This window comes from Salvelinus namaycush, chromosome 1 (genome assembly GCF_016432855.1).
Source record: "Salvelinus namaycush isolate Seneca chromosome 1, SaNama_1.0, whole genome shotgun sequence".
In the NCBI taxonomy this organism is placed as follows: domain Eukaryota; kingdom Metazoa; phylum Chordata; class Actinopteri; order Salmoniformes; family Salmonidae; genus Salvelinus; species Salvelinus namaycush.
Window position 1 is genome coordinate 31,536,391 of NC_052307.1, and position 24,271 is coordinate 31,560,661.

Here is a 24,271-nt window from a genome sequence, read left to right on the forward strand (position 1 = left end):
AATGTAGAAAATAGTAAAAATAAAGAAAAATCCTGCAGGATTTAACATTTTAAATTATACACAAGACACATTGTCTTCACACATATTTTCAGATGCTTTTCACTGACAGCCGAAACTCAATAATCAGACTCGTTCTGCAGCCCATTCATGCCATTACTATGAACTCATCCTCTAATTTAAAGTGCCCCCAGCCACCACTGCTGAAGAGACTGAAGTGAATACTGAAAGTCCTTGAGGGATGTAATTTAAATGGGGCCATTTATTAGGACATGACTGGGTTTGCTAAATATGCTTTAGGTGTCAGGTCAACCCTCTCTCTATGGGTACATCTCAATAGAGGCTTCCTCTCCTTCATCTATAGTAGTCCGAAAAGACAGGTGATATGGATTCTTCAGCCGTTCCTGAACCTGCGACCAAAAACAAGCTACATATCAACAGTACCAAAACAAATGATCTAATGATTCTCTTTGCAGCTAAATCTGCAGAGCTGGTATGGTTGTATACCCAATATATAAAATGTTATTGGTTGCAATAATTTTTTATAATCATTTAAATTGAAAGTTTTGAATCTGACATAGTTTTCTGCATCAGTGCATACAGTAGCTTGTGAAAGTGTTCACCCCCTTTTTCCTATTTTGTTGCCTTACAACCTGGAATTAAAATAGTTTTTTGGGGGGGTTTGTATCATTTCATTTACACAACATGCCTACCACTTTGAGGATACAAAATATTTTTGTGTGTGAAACAAACAAGAAATAAGACAAAAAAAACAGAAATCCCAGCCCCCGTCCCCGCAGGAGGTCTTTTGTCTTTTTTAAATTATATATATATTTCTTTATCCCCTTTTTCTCCCCAATTTCGTGGTATCCAATTGTTAGTAGTTACTGTCTTGTCTCATCGCTACAACTCCCGTACGAGCTCCGGAGAGACGAAGGTCGAGAGCCATGCGTCCTCCGAAACACAACCCCACTAAGCCGCACTGCTTCATAATGTTTACATACCCTACATTACTCATCTTATATGTATATACTGTACTCTATACCATCTACTGCATCTTGCCATCTAAGTCGTTAGGTGTAGGCAAGGCCATAAGCAAATAGATAAACTGGAATACGATTTAAGAGTTAATCAGGGTGATTTTTTGACAAATAGACAGGTATTTTCCTTTACATGGTAGCATTATCTGATCTATTTTGCTAACTTTCTATTAAAATGTATTTTAACGAGATCCTTTCTTTCTTTCGAGATATGAACACTGAGTATGTCCACTTCACCATCAGCCCATTTCATTGGTAAACTACACGGTAATGTAAAAGTTGTATTTTTAGTGATCCAATATGTAATATAGTACACGTATCATCATTTGGTTGTAATCCAGAGAGGTTAGAACAATTAAATACTCTATGAGGCTGTGGAGGGATCCACATTTTGGATTTAAAAGAAAACATGAATCATCAGCGTATAATGACGCCTTTGTTTTTAAGCCCTGTATTTCTAGCCCCTTGATATTACTGTTGGATCTGATTTGAATAGCTAACATTTCAATGGCCATAATAAATAGATATGCCGATAGTAGACAACTTTGTTTTACTCCTCTTGACAGTTAAATACTTTCTGAGAAGTAGCCATTATTTATTATTTTACACCTAGGGTTACTATACAACTTTAACCCACTGTATAAGAGACTCTCCCAAATTGAAATATTACAGGCAATTATATATAAATTCCAATCATAATTTAAAAAAAGCCTTTTCAAAGTCAGCGATGAATACCAGGCCTGGTTTCACAGATTTTTCAAAGTGTTATATTGTTTCCATTACTTATCTTATATTATTTTCACTGTATCGTTAATGTAAAAAAGTCTGATTAGGATGAATAATATCCGACAATACTTTTATATTTCTATGCACTATGCATTTTGCTAGAATTTTTGCATCACAACACTGAAGTGTAAAAGGCCTCCAATTTTTTTAAATGGACTGGATCTTTATGTTTACCACCTGGGTCCTGTTTCAGTTATAGTGAAATCAGACCTTCTTGTTGAGTATCTGATAATCTACCATTTTTATAGGAGTGGTTAAAACATGCCAATAACGGACCACTGAGTACATCAAAAAAGGTTTGATATACCCCAACTGGTATGCCATCAATCTCTGGATTTTCCCCCGGATTTAAAAGGCTTGAATTGCATGCAAGTTCCTCCTCTGTAATTTGGCATTCACATGAGGCTTTCTGTACAGCTGTTAATTTTACATTATTAATAGAAAAACAACCTTATAATTAACTTCGGTTAGTGGAGATGGAGGAAACTGAAACAAAAACATATGTTTAAAGTACTTTGCTTCCTCTTTCAAAATATTGTTTGTTGAATCAATGGTGACTCCATCATTTGTAACATGATTCAGTTATTATTTTTGGTAGCATTTCTATGTTGAAGATAAAAATAAATATTTAGTACATTTTCCCCCATTTTCCATCCATTTTTAAAATGTTTTATAATATATTACACTTGATCATTCTTGAATAAGTTCCTCCAGTTGTTTTTGTTTTTCCTTTAACTGATTATGTGCCTGGTATAGTTTTTATTGCTATCCATCTGTACTGTTAGTCCCTCTATTTCCTTTGTTAATATGAACTCTTGACCTAAACTGCTTTAGTTTTAAAGATGAGTATTGAACTGCATGGCCTCTAAAGGCACATTTAAAAGTGTCCCGTACAATAAGGGGATCTGCTATTGTCACGTTCCTGACCTTATTTCCTTTATTTTGTCTTTGTTTAGTATGGTCAGGGCGTGAGTTGGGGTGGGCATTCTATGTTATGTGTTTCTATGTTGGGTTCAATGTATTAGCCTGATATGGTTCTCAATTAGGGGCAGGTGTTTTACGTTTCCTCTGATTGAGAACCATATTAAGGTAGGCTGTTCTCACTGTTTGCTTGTGGGTGATTGTTCCTGTGTCAGTGTTTGTACCACATGGGACTGTTTCGTTTGTTCGTGTGTTCCGTCCTGTTCGTGCGTTCATGTGTTTTGTTCTCAAGTTCAGGTCTGTTCACGTCGTTTGTTATTTTGTAGTTGTTCAAGTGTTCTTCGTCTTCGTTTAAATAAACGAGATTATGTCTTCTCAATACGCTGCATTTTGGTCCAATCCTTGCTCCTCTTCAGATGAGGAGAAAGACGAGCGTTACAGAATCACCCACCAACCAAGGACCAAGCAGCGTGGGAAAAAGCAGCAGCAGCGATCGCAGGATTTCTGGACATGGGAGGAAATTCTGGACGGTAAGGGACCCAGGGCACAACCTGGAGAATATCGCCGCCCTCGTGAAGAGCTGGAAGCAGCTAAAGCCGAGAGGCGGTGGTATGAGGAGGCAGCACGGAAGCGAGGCTGGAAGCCTGTGAGTCAAGCCCAAAAATTTCTTGGGGGGGGGGGTGGCTACAAGGGAGTGTGGCGAAGTCGGGTAGGAGACCTGCGCCAACTCCCCGAGCTTACCGTGGAGAGCGAAAGTACGGGCAGACACCGTGTTATGCGGTAAAGCGCACGGTGTCTCCTGTACGTGTGCATAGCCTGGTGCGGTACATTCCAGCTCCACGTATCGGCCGGGCTAGATTGAGCATTGAGCCAGGTGCCATGAAGCTGGCTCAACGCGTCTGGTCTCCAGTGCGTCTCCTCGGGCCGGCATACATGGCACCAGCCTTACGCATGGTGTCCCCGGTTCGCCAACACAGCCCAGTGCGGGTTATTCCACCTCCCCGCACTGGTCGGGCTACGGGGAGTATTCAACCAGGTAAGGTTGGGCAGGCTCGGTGCTCAAGGGAGCCAGTACGCCTGCACGGTCCGGTATATCCGGCGCCACCTCCCCGCCCCAGCCCAGTACCACCAGTGCCAACACCACGCACCAGGCTTCCTGTGCGTCTCCAGAGCCCTGTTCCTCCTCCACGCACTAGCCCTGTGGTGCGTGTCTCCAGCCCATTACCACCAGTGCCTACACCACGCACCAAGCCTCCTGTGCGTCTCCAGAGCCCTGTGCGCCCTGTTGCTGCTCCCCGCACTAGCCTTAAGGTGCGTGTCCTTAGCCCGGTACCACCAGTTCCGGCACCACGCACTAGGCCTACTGTGCGCCTCAGCCGGCCAGAGTCTGCCGTCTGCCCAGTGCCGCCTGCCCTGTCAGTCTGCCCAGAGCCGCCTGCACTATCCGTCTGCCCAGAGCCGCCTGCGCTATCCGTCTGCCCAGAGCCGCCTGCGCTATCCGTCTGCCCAGCGCCGCCTGCGCTATCCGTCTGCCCAGCGCCGTCTGAACTGCCCGTCTGTCCTGAGCCTTCAGAGCCGCCTGCCAGACGGGAGCAGCCAGAGCCGCCCGCCAGACAGGAGCAGCCAGAGCCGCCCGCCAGACAGGAGCAGCCAGAGCCGCCCGCCAGACAGGAGCAGCCAGAGCCGCCCGCCAGACAGGAGCAGCCAGAGCCGCCCGCCAGCCATGACCTGCCAGTGCCGTCAGCCAGCCATGACCTGCCAGAGCCGTCAGCCAGCCATGACCTGCCAGAGCCGTCAGCCAGCCATGACCTGCCAGAGCCGTCAGCCAGCCATGACCTGCCAGAGCCGTCAGCCAGCCATGACCTGCCAGAGCCGTCAGCAAGCCATGACCTGCCAGAGCCGTCAGCCAGCCATGACCTGCCAGAGCCGTCACTCAGTCCGGAGCCGTCACTCAGTCCGGAGCCGTCACTCAGTCCGGAGCCGTCACTCAGTCCGGAGCCGTCACTCAGTCCGGAGCCGCCCCTCAGTCCGGAGCCGCCCCTCAGTCCCGAGCCGCCCCTCAGTCCGGAGCCGCCCCTCAGTCCGGTGACGCCCCTCAGTCCGGTGTTTCCCCTTAGTCCGGTGCTGCCCCTTAATCCAGTGGGGTTTATATGGAGGGTGGCCGTTAGGAGGAGGCCACGGAAGCGGGGATTGACTATGGTGGGGTGGGGACCACGTCCAGAGCCAGAGCCGCCACCGTGGATAGATACCCACCCAGACCCTCTCCTATAGGTTCAGGTTTTGCGGCCGGAGTCCGTACCTTGGGGGGGGGGGGGTACTGTCACGTTCCTGACCTTATTTCCTTTTTGTCTTTGTTTAGTATGGTCAGGGCGTGAGTTGGGGTGGGCATTCTATGTTATGTGTTTCTATGTTGGGTTCAATGTATTAGCCTGATATGGTTCTCAATTAGGGGCAGGTGTTTTACGTTTCCTCTGATTGAGAACCATATTAAGGTAGGCTGTTCTCACTGTTTGTTTATGGGTGATTGTTCCTGTGTCAGTGTTTGTACCACATGGGACTGTTTCGTTTGTTCGCGTGTTCCGTCCTGTTCGTGCGTTCATGTGTTTTGTTCTCAAGTTCAGGTCTGTTCACGTCGTTTGTTATTTTGTAGTTGTTCAAGTGTTCTTCGTCTTCGTTTAAATAAACGAGATTATGTCTTCTCAATACGCTGCATTTTGGTCCGATCCTTGCTCCTCTTCAGATGAGGAGAAAGACGAGCGTTACAGCTATACCTATGTTATGTCGGAAAAAGTCAGTTATAAATTCTTCGGTCCTAGTTAAAAACAAGTCGTCATCCAATAGGCTTTGATTACATTTCCAATATCCTCACTCATGTGGAAATTCTGTAAGAGTAATGTATATGCCAATTATTTGATTGTCCTACTGCATTCTGTCCCCTATCAACACTTTTTAAACTTTTGGTGCCAGCGAAAATGACATAAGAAAGTAGTCAAGACGACTAGCTTGATTTAGCCTCCGCCATGTACAGTATATCTCACTAGGGCAGGATATTTATGCCTCCGTATATACACTAGTTCCAATATATCCATGATATTCGTGATTTATTTAAGTGCATGAGGGTGATAGTTTGTAGTGTGATTTCCTGTGACAGTCCATTGAGGTATTTAAAACTGTAAAATAATCTCCCCCCATAATAATAGTCTTGTATTGTTTGTAGGCTTGATTAATTATTATACAATACATTCAGAAAGTATTCAGACACCTTTCCTTTTTCCACATTGTTACGTTACAGCCTTATTACCATAATGACAAAGCTAAAATTGGTTTAAAGATATTTTAGCAAATTTATAAAACAAAAAAACGACAATATCACATTTACATGAGTATTCAGACCCTTTACTCAGTACTTTGTTGAAGCACCTTTGGCAGAGATTACAGCCTAGATTCTTCTTGGGTATGACGCTACAAGTTTGGCACACCTGTATTTGTGTCACGAACGTCGTAGTGAGGAGACCAAAGCGCAGCGTGATGTGAATACATACTTTTAATGTAAGACGAATAAACACAAAGAACACTAAACAAACAAAATAACAAAGCGAACGTGAACGCTATAAACAATGAGTGCAGACATGCAACTTCACATAGACAATAACCCACAAACCAAGCTGGGAAATGGCAACCTAAATAGGATCCCCAATCAGAGACAACGATCAACAGCTGCCTCTGATTGGGAACCAATCTAGGCCACCATAGACCTACATATGTCTAGACTAGACACACACACCTAGAGATACAAAAAAACCCTAGACAAGACAAAAACACACATACCACCCTCGTCACACCCTGACCTAACCAAAATAATAAAGAAAACAAAGAATACTAAGGTCAGGGCGTGACACCCCCCCCCCAAAGGTGCGGACTCCGGCCGCAATAACCTGACTCTAAAGGGGAGGGTCTGGGTGGGCCTTCTTCACGGCGGCAGCTCGGGTGCGGGACGTGGACCCCACTCCACCTCAGTCTTGGTCCACTTTGGTGGCGCCTCTGGACCCTCGCAGCGGGCCCCGGACTGAAGACCGTCGTAGAGGGCGCCACTGGACGGAAAGGCGCCTCTGTACTGAGGAGCGCGACTCTGGCAGCTCCGGACAGGAGGGCGACTCTGGCAGCTCCGGACAGGAGGGCGACTCTGGCAGCTCCGGACAGGAGGGCGACTCTGCCAGCTCCGGACGGACGAGGCGCACTGTAGACCTGGTGCGTGGTGCCGGAACTGGTGGTACCGGGCTGGGGACACGCACCTCAGGGCGAGTGCGGGGAGGAGGAACAGGGCATGCTGGACCCTGGAGACGCACTGTAGGCCTGGTGCGTGGTGCCCCGAACTGGTGGTACCGGGCTGAGAACACGCACCTCAGGGCGAGTGCGGGGAGGAGGAACAGGATACACGGGACCGTGGAGACGTACTGGAGGTCTGGAGTGTAGAGCTGACACAACCCGTCCTGGCTGGATGTTTATTTTCGCCTTGCAAATGCAGGGCGCTGGCACAGGACACACTGGGCTGTGCAGACTCACCGGAGACACAGTACGTAAAACCGGCGCAGGATATCCTGGTCCAAGGAGGTACACTGGAGACCAGGATCGCTGAGCCGGCACCCTCCTTCCTGGTTGGATGCCCATTCTAGCCTGGCCAATGCGAGGAGCTGGGATAGAGCACACCGGGCTAGAATAGCGCACTGGAGACACCGTGCGCTCCACCGCATAACACCGTGCCTGAACAGTGACACTCTCCCCACGGTAAGCACGAGGAGTTGGCTCAGGTCTCCTACCTGACTTAGCCAATTTCCTCGTGTGCCCCCCCCAAAAACAAATCTTGGGGCTGCCTCTCGGGCTTCCGTGCTGGCCGTGTACCTTCATAACTTCGCTGTTCCTCTATTCTCCTGTATTTCTCCTCGTAGTATCGCCGTTCCACTTTCGCCTCCTCTAACTCCTCCTCAGAACGGTGATACTCCCCCGGTGTGTCCAGGGTCCTGCTCCATCCAGAATTTCCTCCCAGGTCCATTTCCCCATTACGCGCTGTTCCTTCTTATCACGGTGCTTGGTCCTGGTTTGGTGGGTTATTCTGTCACGAACGTCGAAGTGAGGAGACCAAAGCGCAGCGTGATGTAAATACATACTTTTAATGTAAGACGAATAAACACGAAGAACACTAAACAAACTAACAAAACGAACGTGAACGCTATAAACAATGAGTGCAGACATGCATCTTCACATAGACAATAACCCACAAACCAAACTGAAAAATGGCAACCTAAATAGGATCCCCAATCAGAGACAACGATCAACAGCTGCCTCTGATTGGGAACCAATCTAGGCCACCATAGACCTACATATGTATAAACTAGACACACACACCTAGACATACAAAAAGAAAACTAGACAAGACAAAAACACACATACCACCCTCGTCACACCCTGACCTAACCAAAATAATAAAGAAAACAAAGAATACTAAGGTCAGGGCGTGACAATTTGGGGACTTTCTTCCATTCTTCTCTGCAGATCCTCTCAAGCTCTGTCAGGTTGGATGGGGAGCGTTGCTGCACAGCTATTTTCAGATCTTTCCAGAGATGTCCAATCAGGCTCAAGGACATTTAGAGACTTGTCCCGAAGCCACTCCTGCATTGTCTTGGCTGTGTGCTTAGGGTCTTTGTCCTGTTGGAAGGTGAACCTTCACCCCAGTCTGAGGTCCTGAGCGCTTTGGAGCAGCTTTTCATCAAGGATCTCTCTGTACTTTGCTCTGTTCATCTTTCCCTCGATGCTGACTAGTCTCCCCGTCCCTGCTGCTGATAATCATCCCCACAGCGTGATGCTGCCACCACCATGCTTCACCGTAGTGATGGTGCCTGGTTTCCTCCAGATGTGACACTTGGCATTCAGTCCAAAGGTATCAATATTGGTTTCATCAGATCAATGAATCTTGTTTCTCATGGTCTGAGAGTCCTTTAGATGCCCTTTGGCAAACTCCAAGCGGGCTGTCATGTGCCTTTACTGAAGAGTGGCTTCCGTCTGGCCACTCTACCATAAAGGCCTGATTGGTGGAGTGCTGCAGAGATGGTTGTCCTTCAGGAAGGTTCTACCATCTCCACAGAGGAACTCTGGAGATCTGTCAGAGTGACCATCAGGATCTTGGTCAAGGTCTTTCTCCCCCGATTGCTCAGTTTGGCTGGGCGGCCAGCTCTAGGATGAGTCATGGTGGTTCCAAACTTCTTCCATTTAAGAATGATGGAGGCCACTGTGTTCTTGGGGACATTCAATGCTGCAGACATTTTTTTGGTACCCTTTCCCAGATCTGTGCCTTGACACAATCCTGTCTCTAAACTCTACGGACAATTCCTTCGACCTCATTGCTTGATTTTTGCTCTGACATGAACTGTCAACTGTGGGACCTTATATAGACAGGTGTGTGCCTTTCTAAATCATGTCTAATCAATTGACACAGTATCTTTGTTAAAAATAATACTATATTTCCATTGACAGAGTGGTGCTGAATGTAAAAAGGGCTCAATTTAACCCACTCTCCCCTACTGGCCTGAGACTGGGATCATGGATTTTCTCAGTGAGAGAGGAGACTGGTATAACCATGGTTGCACTCGCAACCACTGTCATTCACTCTATTGTCACTCACACACTGGTATTCACGTCACACCGCAGGGCTGGGAATAGAGTCTAGAGAGGGAGACAAGTATTAGATGAGAGAGAGAGAGCCAACAAACCAATAAGAAAGATGGACAGTGAGAAAGAGCATTAGTGAGGTCGGCACTGATGCTGGGCGATTAGGCCTGGCTCGCAGTCTGTGTTGCAATTCATTCCAAAGTTGTTAGATGGGGTTGAGATCAGGGCTCTGTGCAGACAAGTCAAGTTCTTCCACATTGATCTCAACAAGCCACTTCTGTATGGATCTCGCTTTGTGCACGGGGGCATTGTCATGCTGAAACAGCAAATGGCATTCCCAAATCTGTTGCCACAAAGTTGGAAGCACAGAAACGTCTAGAATGTCATTTTATGCTGTAGCGTCCACCCTTCACTGGAACTAAGGGGCCTAGCCTGAACCATGAAAAACAGTCCCAGACCATTATTCCAAACTTTACAGTTGGCACTATGCATTCGGGCACGTAGCGTTCTCCAAACCCAGATTCGTTTGTCAGACTGCCAGATGGCGAAGCTTGATTCATCACTCCAGAGAACGCCTTTTCACTCCTCCAGCTGACACTTGGCATTGGCATGGTGATCTTTGGCTTGTGCGGCTGCTCAGCCATGGAAACCCATTTCATGAAGCTCCCGATGAACAGTTCTTGTTGCTTCCAGGCACAGTTTGGAACTCGGTAGTGAGTGTTGCAACCGAGGACAGATGATTTTTATGCACTACCCGCTGTAGCACTTGGCGGTCCCGTTCTGTGAGTTTGTGTGGCCTACCACTTCCCGGCTGAGCCGTTGTTGTCCTAGACAGCACTTTCAGTTAACGGGGGCAGCTTTAGCAGGGCAGAAATTTGATGAACTGACTTGCTGGAAAGGTGGCATCCTATGACGGTGCCAAGTTGAAAGTCACTGAGCTCTTCAGTAAGTCTATGGAGATTGCATGGCTGTGTGTTCGATTTTCTACACCTTGCAGCATGGGTGTGGCTGAAATAGCTGAATCTACTAATTTGTCCACATACTTTTGTATATATAGTGTATTAAGGTTAGATTAAAACTGGTGGGTCACAGTTATATAGGGCCTCAGGAAACATGATCTAATTTCACTTCACACAGCTACAGTAGCGGGGGTATTTTTGCCCCCTCAGAAATCAGTGTGAGTGAAGCCATGGCTAGCCAGAGCACTGTGTTGTTGCTCTACAAACAGGTTTCCACGGGACATTCCTTTGATGTATGGTTATTTAGTAGAGTAGAGTTCATGTATTAGTGGGTTCAATGCTAAACCTGCAAAGCCTGTATCTCTCTCTGCTCCTCTCTGTCTCCATCGCTCTCTCTCTCTCTCTCTCTCTCTCGCTCCCCCCCCCGCCCCATTAAAGTTGGTTAATTAAAACTAAGCCCTTCCCTTTGGGGAGGTGCTCCACTTCAACTGGCTCTGATTCCCACATTCATTATCTTCCCCTTGGAACACCAGGAATCGATCAGTGGTTCCCAGGGCCCCCCAGTTTCCTACTAGGAAGGCAGAGGAAGAAGGACGAGGTAGAGAAAGTGTATACATTTGTGGATTAAGGATGTGAGGAATTAGCACGTATCAGATTGAAGGCTGTATACTCTCACTCACTCGCTCGCTCGCTCGCTCACTCACTCACTCACTCACTCACTCACTCACTCACTCACTCACTCACTCACTCACTCACTCACTCACTCACTCACTCACTCACTCACTCACTCACTCACTCAAACAAGGCCACATGGAAACCACTAGTGCCAGCAAATATCCTACAGATAGATACAGAACATAGTTCTAGATCTGTTTCTACTAGCAGCAACACTTACAGCTAGAGCCAAACCACCACTGGCTGCTAGGAATTACCCTCTCTCATTACTATGGCTACAAACACACTTGTTATGTGTAGAGCGCTCCATATGGAAATCTTTCTCTCTCTCTCTCTGTGTGTGTGTGAGTGAAGTACTGTGGTGCTTGTGTGGACGGCGTAGTCTGTCTGACTTGAGTGTAAGGGTGGTCTGCCAATAGTAAAATACTTGACCTCAAGGTCAACTCTGCTAATGCTGAAGCTGTTATTCACATAACTCTCTTGAGTCAACACATACTAACACGTGCACGCACACACGCACCCTACGCAGTCTAACCTTGATGTTAACAAGTAGATACTATTATTTAAATAGTAAACTACTGTAGTATGCTATCTAATAAAGCAGCTCAGTTCATTCAGCCAGATGAAACGTTCCGTTCTACGCAACACTGAGGGAACACTGATACTCACCTCTCAGGACCACCAAAGTCAAATTAAATGGTTTGAATGTTTGATTAATTGATTTATAAATGATTTACACAAACAGCCAGCCTATGCCATGCAACTGTTTGTTGCAACCTTGGGACAGGACTCACTTGACAAAAACCTATCTTTCTCTGAAAATGTCACTGACAGTGGCAAGAAAAAGTATGTGAACCCTTTGGAAATACCTGGATTTCTGCATAAATTGGTCATAAAATTTGATCTGATCTTCATCTAGGTCACAACAATAGAAAAACACAGTCTGCTTAAACTAATAACACACAAACAATTATACGGTTTCATGTCTTTATTGAACACACCGTGTAAACATTCACAGTGCAGGGTGGGAAAAGTATGTCAACCCTTGGATTTAATAACTGGTTGACCCTCCTTTGGCAGCAATAACCTCAACCAAACCTTTTCTGTAGTTGCGGATCAAACCTACACAACGGTCAGGAGGAATATTGGACCATTCCTCTTTGCAAAACTGTTTCTGTTCAGCAATATTCTTGGGATGTCTGGTGTGAACTGCTCTCTTGAGGTCATGCCACAGCATCTCAATCGGGTTGAGGTCAGGACTCTGACTGGACCACTCCAGAAGGCGCATTTTCTTCTGTTAAAGCCATTCTGTTGCTGATTTAGTTCTGTGTTTTGGGTCGTTGTCCTGTTGCATCACCCAACTTCTGTTGAGCTTCAATTGGCGGACAGATAGCCTAACATTCTCCTGCAAAATGTCTTGATACACTTGGGAATTCACTTTTCCCTCGATGATAGCAAGCTGTCCAGGCCCTGAGGCAGCAAAGCAACCCCAAACCATGATGCTCCCTCCACCATACTTTACAGTTGGGATGAGGTTTTGATGTGGGTGTGCTGTGCCTTTTTTTCTCCTCACATAGTGTTGTGTGTTCCCTCCTTTGGACAGCAGTGGATTCTTCCGTGGTGTCCTCCCATGAACACCATTCTTGTTTAATGTTTTACGTATCGTAGACTCGTCAACAGAGATGTTAGCATGTTCCAGATATTTATTTTAGCCTTTAGCTAACACTCTAGGATTCTTCTTAATCCCATTGAGCATTCTGCACTGTGCTCTTGCAGTCATCTTTGCAGGATGGCCACTCCTAAGGAGAGTAGCAACAGTGCTGAACTTTCTCCATTTATAGACAATTTGTCTTACCGTGGACTGATGAACATCAAGGCCTTTAGAGATACTTGTGTAACCCTGTCCAGCTGTATGCAAGCCAACAATTCTTAATCTTACGTCTCCTGAGATCTCTTTTGTTCGAGGCATGGTTCACATCAGGCAATGATTCTTGTGAATAGCAAACTCACATTTTGTGAGTGTTTTTTATAGGGCAACATCTCCAATCTCTAACCAACATCTCCAATCTCGTCTCATTGATTGTACTCCAGGTTAGCTGACTCCTAACTCCAATTAGCATTCGGAGAAGTCATTAGCCTAGTGGTTCACATACTTTTTCCAACCTACACTGTGAATGTTTAAATTATGCATTCAATATAGACAAGAAAAATACAATAATTTGTCTGTTATTAGTTTAAGCACGCAATGTTTGTCTATTGTTGTGACTTAGATGAAGATCAGGTCAAATTTGATGACCAATTTATGTAGAAATCCAGGTAATTCCAAAGGGTTCACATACTTTTTCTTGCCTCTGTTTATAAATGAAGGATACATAGATAATTAATAATAATACATACATATGTAAATGTATGATTAAAGTGACGTGTGCTAAGTGCCGGTGTTTAGAGCTGGTTTTGACTTGCTAACGATCTCTCTGGGATGGGCCAAGTAGCAGAGGATTGTGAGTGGGAAAATAGATAACGCCCCAGGGACCACAGACTGATGGGCATTTACACACTTTAAAACGCTCACTCTCTCTGACACACACACACACACACACACACACACACACACACACACACACACACACACACACACACACACACACACACACACACACACACACACACACACACACACACACACACACACACACACACACACACACACACACACACACTCTCTCTCTCTCTTTCAGAAGGCCTCTCGTGGAGTGACTTGTAGAGTCATTGAGGCAGAGTATCATTGTTTTCCTCTTAAATGGCTCAGAAGCAGCTCTTCATTCTTTGCTTTCTCTCTACCTCTCTATTTAACTTCATGCTGCACTCTTCTCATCTCTCAACCATCCTCCTCTTCACTCTAACATTTCCTCCTTCTCTCTTGCTCCCTTTATCTTCCTCTCTACCTCACTCCATGTCCTTTTATATATCTCCATTCCCTTCTCTCCCACTCTTTCCACCCCCTTTCTCTTTCTACCTCACTCTCCCTTTCTCTCCATTCCCATTCCCTCTGTTTTCTCTCTTTCAGTACTGTGTTAGAGATTGACATGAGTCTAGCTGATGCATGTTTTGTCTGTGTGTGCCCAGTTCTTTTGGACATTATTAATAGTCCCTTCGTGGAATTAGAATGTGCATGTAATGTGTTGTTCCTTGGTTGTCTCCATGGTTTAGAACTGTTATGACTCTGAGTCTCAACCAAGTTCTAACCCCCCAGCTCTGCTCTAAACTAATTGTACATTTCAGTTACAAAAGTCATAAGGCCTGACATGGGCAACCCCGCCTCTAAACTCTGACTGAACTGGGTCTGGAAAGGGAGAGAGAAATGAGGGAAGAGAGGGCACAGAGAAAAACAACAGACAGAATAAAATACAATAAAATGCATTGAATAAAATAATTGAATGTAAACTTTGGCTTGTGGAAAGAAAGGGAAGAGAGAGAGGTCAAAGAACAGGTAAGATTTTGAAAAGATATGAACCAGAGTTCAGGGTAATTTGATTGATGGCCGTGTCATCTCCATCAGGCGATGCCCTCAGATGAAATGTCTTATTTCCAGCTCTGCTTGAATGGAATTCCATAATTAGCCTATTCATTGTTAAACTCATCCGAGTCATGTCCATGACTGGAAAAAATTGTCTACTGTACATCAACGCCCACGCTCTCCCAGAGTAGAACCTGATAACGCTGAAAGTGGAACATGTTCGCTGATGCACAGCAAAATAAAAAAAATCATAAAAAACTCAGTTTTAACTGGGTGGAGTCTCCTTGGCTTTATTCCTCTTTTATTATTGCAGTCACACTACAAGTGGACTAACTCAGTCCCACTACAAGTGGATTAATTCAGTCCTATTATAAGTGGACAAACTCAGTCACACTACAAGGGCATTACAGTAACTGTCACACTACACGTGGACTAACTCATTCACACGACACGTGGACTAACTCAGTCACATTACACGTGGACTAACTCAGTCACATTACACGTGGACTAACTCAGTCACACTACAAGTAGACTAATTCAGTCACTCTACAAGTGGATTAGCTCAGTCCCACTACAAGTCAAATCAAAGCTTCATTTATACAGCACATTTCAGACATGGAATGGAACGCAATGTGCTTTACAGGAAAAACAAACAAAAAAACAATGAAAATAAAAGCTGAAATATTTGCTACACAACAAACACAAGATAAAAAACAAGAGAATGACACAAACTGAACAACTAAAAAGCACCCTAAGGAAAAGCAAAGCTAAAAAGATGTGTTTTAAGATCTCTTTTAAATATTTTCACAGTTTCAGCCCCCCTCAGGTTCTTTGGCAGGTTATTCCAGAGGCTGGGGGCAGAATAACTAAAGGCTGCCTCTCCATGCCTCTTGGTCGTAGGCTTTGGGATAGTTAAAAGCAGTGGAGGCGGCTGAGGGATGGATGGCTCATAATAATGGCTGGAACGGAGCGAATGGAATGGCATCAAACACAATGGAAACCATTTGTTTGATGTATTTGATACCAACCTCCTGTGGTTAAAATGTCAGTGCCAGAGGACCTGAGGGACCTACTGGGTACATAATGTAAAAGCATGTCTTACATGTAGTGGGATGCACAACCGTGGATTGATTTAAAAACCAATAGAAGAATCTTAAAATGAATTCTAATACTCACAGTCAGCCAGGCAGAGACATTAAAACCGGTGTAACGTGCTCTCCGTCTGGTCTTGGTCAGTACATGTGCTGCCGCATTCTGTATGTTTTGCAGTTGACCAATGGCTTTCTTGGGTAGACTAGACAGGAGAGCATTACAATAGTCAAACCTTCTTGTAATAAAAGCATGGAAGAATGTCTCCGTATCAGCTGGAGAGAGAAATGGAGAAAACACCTTGGCAATGTTCCTCAGGTGGTAAAAATATCATTTTGGTCACATTCCTATTGTGTGATTCAATATTTTGTTCTGAATCAAAAATAACACCTAGGTGTTTTACCTGGTGTTTTACCTTTACTGCCCGGGAATTAAAATGTGTTGCTAGATTCTCCCTATGAGCTTTGGCTCCAACAATAAGTACCTCGGTCTTGTCTTGATTTAGCTTGAGAAAGTTGTGAGCCATCCAAGTATTTAAATCACTAATGCAGTCTAATAATTTATCTAAAATTCTCTGGTGACACAGAAATGCAAAGTTGCGTATTGTCTGCGTAGCACTGAAAACCAATGCTGTGCAATCTGATAACACTGCCAAGGGGTAACATATATAAACTGAACAATACTGGACCCAAAATCGAACCTTGTGGAACGCCACGTGATATGTATTGACTCTGATTTATGTTCACCAGGGGTGACAAAAAACTCTTGACCAGTTAAATAGTTCCTAAACCAATTTAGAACTGGACCAGAGAGGCCAACCAATCTCTCCAGTCTGTCTAGAAGGATATCATGGTCAACAGTGTCGATTGAACCTCTTAAATCTAAGAGTACAGAGAGCTGTTTGGCATGTGTGTTGGCTCTAAGATAAAACATTTTCGCTTTAACTAAGGCTATTTCTGTGCTGTGGTGGGCACGAAAACCAGATTGGCATTTAAAAAAAATACAGTTGGTACTTAAATCATTTAGCTGTTTGAACACCAAATTTGCAATAATTGTGCTTAAAAATAGAAGGTTGGGGATGGAAACTGCTGGAAACTGCATGGAAACTGCTAAGAGTTGAATAATCTAGATTACTTTTCTTCAGAAGGGGTTTCACCATAACAGTTTTTAATGCAGTGGGGAAAGTGCCTGTGATTAGCAACAGCTTGCACTTCTTCAGATATGCAAATAAAAACTGTTTTTAAGAATGTGATGGGGATAGGATCAAGAAGGCAGGTAGAATGCTTAAGTTGTAATATCACTTTCCTGAGCATGTCTGTGTCAACCATGGAAAATAAATCCATAGTGCCTTTGCGTGGTAGGCTAGGGCAAAGATCATCAAACTTCTCATCGGGTCTTGCTTGACTGATATCCAGACACATCTTGGTTATCTTATCTATGAAATATGCCGCAAACTCATCACATTTAGATGTGGAGGAAAGTTCATATAGGTTTGCGGGGGTAGGATTTATCAGGCCATCAACGGTTGAGAAGAGAACCCTCGAATTATTCTGATTAATAGTGATCAAGCTAGAAAAATTAGCACGTCTGGCATTTCTAATAGCCTTGTTATATACTGTATGCCAAGTTGCTCTCTCAGAATATCATAATGGGGACGTGCAACTTTGACTTTCTCCACTTCCGCTCTGCCTTTCTACAATTTCTCTTTAATTGATTAGTTTCCTCACTCACCCAAGGAACTCTCTATTTGGATGTGGACTTGTTCAACTTTACTGGAGCTATGGCATCAATGGTTGCCCTTAATTTGCTGTTAAAGTTAACTAAATCATCCCAAGAGGAAGGCAGAATAGGTGGTGGAGTTTTGTTTATACACGAAAACTGTAGCACCTTCACAGGTAAGATAGCGTTGCTTAATAATGCGTTCAGTAATACCCTGTGCTATGGGCAACAAAGTAGTAACAAATACAGAGTGCTGATCAGATAAAGCAACATCAACAATAGAGGACATGTCAATAGAAAGCGTCTTGGTAATAACGAGGTCCAGAGTATGACCACGGTTATGGGTGGGCCCAGTAACATATTGGATAAAGTCCACATAGAGCTCAAAATATTCATAAATTCAATGGCCTTGGAGTCAGTCTCATTGTCAACATGAATATTAAAATCGCCCAACACAATGATTTTATCATAGCTCTCAAGGACAATACACAATAGTTCAGACAGATCAGTAAAAACAGTGGGGCAGTGCTTTGGTGGTCTACATTTAAACAGTATAGTATGATGCTCAAAAGACCCAAAGCCGCCAAACAAAATATCCTTACAGCTTAGAGCATTTGTAAAAAAAGAGGCAGTCCCCCCCACGCTTTTCCCCTTTTCTGAAAAGAGTATGAAAAGCTGTAGTGCATGGGGGAGGCTTCAATAAGAGCGGCACTACAGTCTGATGACAGCCATGTTTCAGTGAGAAACACACAATCAACTTTGTGCTCAGTAATGAGGTCATTCACTAGAAAGGTTCTACTTGTGATTGCTCTAACATTCAATGAGTGTGGGCCACTCTGCCCCTGGGGCATCTGCCTTGAGGGCCCCAATGGAATAACAACCAAAATATTAACGTTACAACCACGTTTTCTGACAGTCTCCAATCTATCAGAAGGATGGGAGATACGTTTGTATAACCTCAGTATATGGCGGAGTTAAAGGAACATAAATTAGGTTACTCACAATAACCATAGTGCCATTTCTACAGGAGTTGATATGCTTTCCAAGTCCTCTGTTGCTTATTCTGACAGGGAGAACTGGAGCAACACCCGACCCTGTCCATCAGTCTCTAAAACAGTTTGGGATGTTGCCGGAAATAATCCAGTCTCTTAAAATGTGCTGGTTGCTCCCACAGTAAAGTTGTCACAAAAAGAGACATTCCGGTCATTGCAAAGTTTCTTCAGGTACTCGTTCAGGGGAAAGAGTTGGCTGAAACTTTACAAACCCCTTAGGTAGTACGAGGAGAATTATTCTCTTCCCTGTGCTAGCGAGGGTGTTTAATTTTTTTGTAGTCCTCCCTTAGTTCCTCAAGGGGACGAACTCAGTCACACTACAAGTGGACTAGCTCAGTCACGCTACAAGTGTACTAACTAATTCACATGACAAGTGGACTAGCTCAGTCGCTCTACAAGGGGACTAATTCAGTCACACTACAAGGGGACTAATTCAGTCACACTACAAGTGGAATAGCTCAGTTGCGCTACATGTCGACTAGCTTAGTTGCACTACAAGTGGACTAATTAAATCTCACTACAAGTGGACAAATTCAGTCACACTACAAGTGGACTAGCTCAGTCACACTACATGTGGACTAGCTCAGTCACACTACAAGTGGACTAGCTCAGTCACACTACAAGTGGACTAGCTCAGTCACACTACAAATGGACTAGCTCAGTCACACTACAAATGGACTAACTCAGTCACACTACAAGTGATCTAATTAAATCACACTACAAGTGGACTAGCTTAATCAAACTACAAGTGGATAAGCTCATTCACACTACAATTGTACTAAATCTGTCACACTACAAGTGGATTCGCTCAGTCACACTATAAGTGTGAAAAGACAATGCATCTTTATCCTATTTTTTTCTATCTCCACCTCCCCCACATATCTTTCAATCACTTCCTTCCACTGTCTTTCTCTATCTCTTTGTGGAGGCAAGGTATGTATGATGTTTATTGATATGATAGCTGACATGAGCAGGCACGTGCAGAGATAGGGCTCTATCTTTCCAGTCTCCCAAGTGCCCTTTTGGGTGGTGGTATAATTTCCCCCAAAATGTACTTTTTTGTGATTTTTTTTGTCATTGTTGTTCGGAAGCCACTCGATAAGTTTTCCACCTCCCACCCCGTCCGTTGTTGATATGGGCTTTACAGAGCTCGCGCCATTCCAGTAGCAACCTTTTTTCCAAGTCTGATGTGTAGGAGATTGTGACCAGTCTCCAAACATGCATGGCTTGAGAGATGTGGTCGACAGTTGAGTGTGTGAATCTAGCTACCTAGTTTAAATATCAACAGTACTGCCACAGCAGCATAACATTTGATTAACACTTGATAACACTTGATTTAGCCTAAATCATCATCAATATTTAGTCGGATTGGCTGATAACCACAGCAAAGAGAGGCAGAAAGACATAGAGAAATAAATCACAATCAGTAAAATAAATGAAGCCAGCTAACTCGCAGATTTACATCAATCATCAACGTCAATGATCAGCTGATAGCCCACCCTCTTTCTCCGATGTCTTTAGGAGTTACTGTAACTAGCTTGCTTACAATTTGTGAGGATGAGTGAGTGTGTTGTTGCATCTGAGACACCTCTGTCCTGGTGTGAGGAATGCACAATGAGCTCTACCTCCCACTCAAAGATTTTTGGTGTGTTTATTATACAAGCACCTTTCCCCCACAAAAAATAATGTTATAAGTCATACAAAAGTGTGACTGTGCGTGTAGTTTCAAATGCATTCTAGTCATTTAGCAGACACTCTTATCCAGAGTGACAAGGGTGAAGTGCCTTGTTCAAGGGCACATCAACATATTTTCCACCTAGTCTGCTTGGGGATTTTATTTTTTTACTTTCTCTCCTCAATTGGTACGGAATCGGGAGAGGCGAAGGTCGAGAGCCATGCGTCCTCCGAAACACGACCATGCCAAGCTGCACTGCTTCTTGACACACTGCTCACTTAAGCCAGAAGCACCAATGTGTCGGAGGAAACATCGTCCAGCTGGCGACCAGCCAAACACAAGGAGTCGCTAGAGTGCGATGGGACAAGGATATTCTGGCCGGCCAAACCCTCCCCTAACCCGGATGACGCTGGGAAAATTGTGTGCCGCCTCATGGGGTTCCTGGTCATGGCCTGCTGTGACACAGCCTGGGATCGAACCCGGGTCTGTAGGGATGCCTCAAGCACTGTGATGCAGGGTCTTAGATCGCTGTGCCACTCGGGAGGCCCCAGCTTGGGGATTTTAACCAGCAACCTTTCGGTTACTGGCCCAACACTCTTAACAGCTAGGCTACCTGCCACCCTTTGTCATTAATATGCAATTTAATAGAGATTTTAACTTTTTTTTTACACAAAAAACATTAGATTAATAAAATATTTAATCAGTCGTCTTCCTCAAATAAAGGGGGTGATGACACAATCTTTGAGAAAGCGAGGGAATCTGATTTCATTGTCCCTCAACTCGCAGCTCAGACACATTCATTCAGGATAATGGACTGATTAAGCCTGCCCCGGATTAGGTTAGTTTTGAAGGATTTGTTGCCATAAAAATGTTCCTGTCTAAAAGGTGAGCGAGTACACATTCGTGGTACCTGTTTATCCCGATTTGAATTCACCCAGAAAGACTCAAAGCTGCAATTGCTGCCAAAGGTGCTTCTACAAAGTATTGACTCAGGGGTGTGAATACTTATGTAAATGAGATAATACTGTATTTCATTTGAATTTTCAATCACCTTGTCATTATGGTGTGTAGATGGGTGAATCATAAAAATACAAAATAAATTGAATGGAGGCTGTAACACAACAATGTGGAATAAGTCAAGGGGTATGAATACTTTATGAAGGCACTGTACGTGGTTTGAGGAGTTACAGCCTCCATTCAAATGGATAAAAAATAATTCACACAATACACCATAACGACAAAGTGATTGAAAATGAAATACAGAAATATCTCATTTACCTAAGTATTCACACCTCTAAGTCAATTCTTTGAGTCTTTCTGGGTAAGTCTGAGAGCTTTCCACACCTGGATTGTTAAACATTTGTCCATTATTTATTTATTTATTATTCAAGCTTTGTAAAATTGGTTGTTTATCATTGCTAGACAACCATTTACAGGTCTTGCAATAGATTTTAAGGTAGATCTAATTCAAAACTGTAACTATACCGCTCAGGAACATTCACATTCTTCTCGGTAAGCAACTAGTGTAGATTTGGCCTTGTGTTTTAGGGAATTGTCCTGTTGAAAGGTGAATTAATCATCCAGTGTCTGGTGGAAAGCAGACTGAACCAGGATTTCCTCTAGGATTTTGCCTGTGCTTAGCTCGATTCGTAATTTTTTTAAATCCAGAATAAAACTCCCTAGTCCGTAATGATGACAAACACCCCCATAACATGATGCAGCCACCACTATGTTTGAAAATATGGAGAGTGGTAATCAGTAATGTGTTGTATTGGATTTCCCCCAAACATAACACTTTGTATTCAGAACAATTGTTTTTTGCAGTTTTACTTTAGTGCCTTGTTGCAAACAGGATTCATGTTTTGGAATATTTTTATTCCGTACAAGTTTCCTTCTTTATCTTAGTATTGTGGAGTAACTACAATGTTAATCCGTCCTCAGTTATCTCCCATCACAGCCATTCATCTCTGTAACTGTTTTAAAGTCACCATTGGCCTCATGCTGAAATAACGGAGTGGTTTTCTTCGTCTCCGGTAACGGACGGTTGTATCTTTGTAGTGCCTGGGTATATTGATACACCATCCATAGTGTAATTAATAACTTCACCATATTCAAAGGGATATTCATTGTCTGCTTTTAATTTTTTTAATCCATGTACCAATATGTGCACTTCTTCGAGGCATTGTAAAGCCTCCCTGGTCTTTGTGGTTGAATCTGTGTTTGAAATTCACTGCTCGACTGACCTTACAGATACAGTGCATTCAGAAAGTATTCGTACCCCTTGACTTTTTAGACATTTTGTTATTCTAAAATTGATTAAATTGTTTTTATCCCCTCTGTTGAAGCACCTTACAGTCTTGCGATTACAGCCTTGAGTCTTCTTGGGTATGACACTACAAGCTAGGCACACCTGTATTTGGGGAGTTTCTCCCATTCTTCTCTGCGGATCCTCTCAAGCTCTGTCAGGTTGAATTGGGAGAGATGCTGCACAGTTATTTCAGGCCTCTCCAGAGATGTTAGATCGGGTTCAAGTCCGGGCTTTGGCTGGGCCACTCAAGGACATTCAGAGTCCCGAAGCCACTCCTGCGTTGTGTTGGCTGTGCTTAGGGTCGTTGTCCTGTTGGAAGATGAACCTTGTCCCCAATCTGAGGTCCTGAGCGCTCTGGAGCAGGTTTTCATCAAGGATCTCTGTACTTTGCTCCGTTCATATTTTCCTCGATCCTGACTAGTCTCCCAGTCCCTGCCGCTGAAAAACATCCCCACAGCATGATGCTGCCACCACCATGCTTCAACGTAGGGATGGTGCCTGGTTTCCTCCAGATGTGACGCTTGGCATGCAGGCCGAAGAGTTCAATCTTGGTTTCATCAGACCAGAGAATCTTGTTTCTCATGGTCTGAGAGTCCCTTTTGGCAAACTCCAAGCAGGCTCTCATGTGCCTTTTACTGAGGAGTGGCTTCTGTCTGGCCACTCTACCATAAAGGCCTGATTGGTGGAGTGCTGCAGGGATGGTTGTCCTTCTGGAAGGTTCTCACATCTCCAAAGAGGAACTCTAGAGCTCTGTCAGAGTGACCATTGGGTTCTTGGTCACCTCCCTGACCAAGGCCACCTGAGCTCAATTTGGATTCTCATAGCAAAGGGTCTGAATACTTATTTACATAACTTATTTCAGTTTTTCTATAAATTTGCACACATTTCTAAAAACTTGTATTCTCTTTGTCATTATGGGGTATTGTGTGTAGATTTATGAGGGGGAAAACGATTTAATACATTTTAGAAGAACGCTGTAACGTAACAAAATTAGAAAAAGTCAAGGGGTCTGAATATTTTCCGAATGCATTGTAACTGTATGTGTGGTGTACAGAGATGAGATAGTCATAGAAAAATCATGTTAAACACTTTTATTGCACACAGAGTGAGTCCATGCAACTTATTTAATTCATTTCTATACATTTCTAAAAACATAATTCCACTTTGAAATTATGGGGTATTGTGTATAGGGCAGTTACACACAATCTCAATTTAATCCATTTTAAATTCATGCTGTAACGCAACAAAATGTGGAAAAAGTCAAGGGGTGGGAATATTTTCTTAGGGTTAGGTCTAGTCAATATGTATAATTGACAATTTTCCCAAGTAGGACTACGTTTGTCACAGTGCTAATACAGCAACCTGGGCCTGTGTTTGTTTGGGGCCACGTTGTTTAAAGAACCTGACGAAGACAGCACGTGAACCACAGACCAGTCAGTGTGTCCGATACCATGACCATTTCCTCTCCCCAAACTACTATCTGTTATTCAGACATTTCGGACCTGGCTGGCTCATACGTTATACAAGGTGTTTGTGGAGATAAAACACTTTAGTCTACCTCAAGGCACAGCCCAGCTGTAAATGTTGAGAGTTAGTTATTTTTTACTTCTAAATGTAGTAGATAACGGAATAGAACAGTAAAAGTCCAACAAACATTCAACCGATAAGAAGTTGTACTACACAGTTCAGGTAGGCCTCTGCGCATCAGCAAACAAAGTTTTACTACAGCATAATTCAGAGGACGCGTACATGTGCACACGCACAAAGAGGATCAGGAGATGATAATAACAGATAATGTATATTTGTGTTAGTATTAGCTAGGCTATATATCATCCTACACATCCCATATTGTTTGCAAGCAAGGACTACA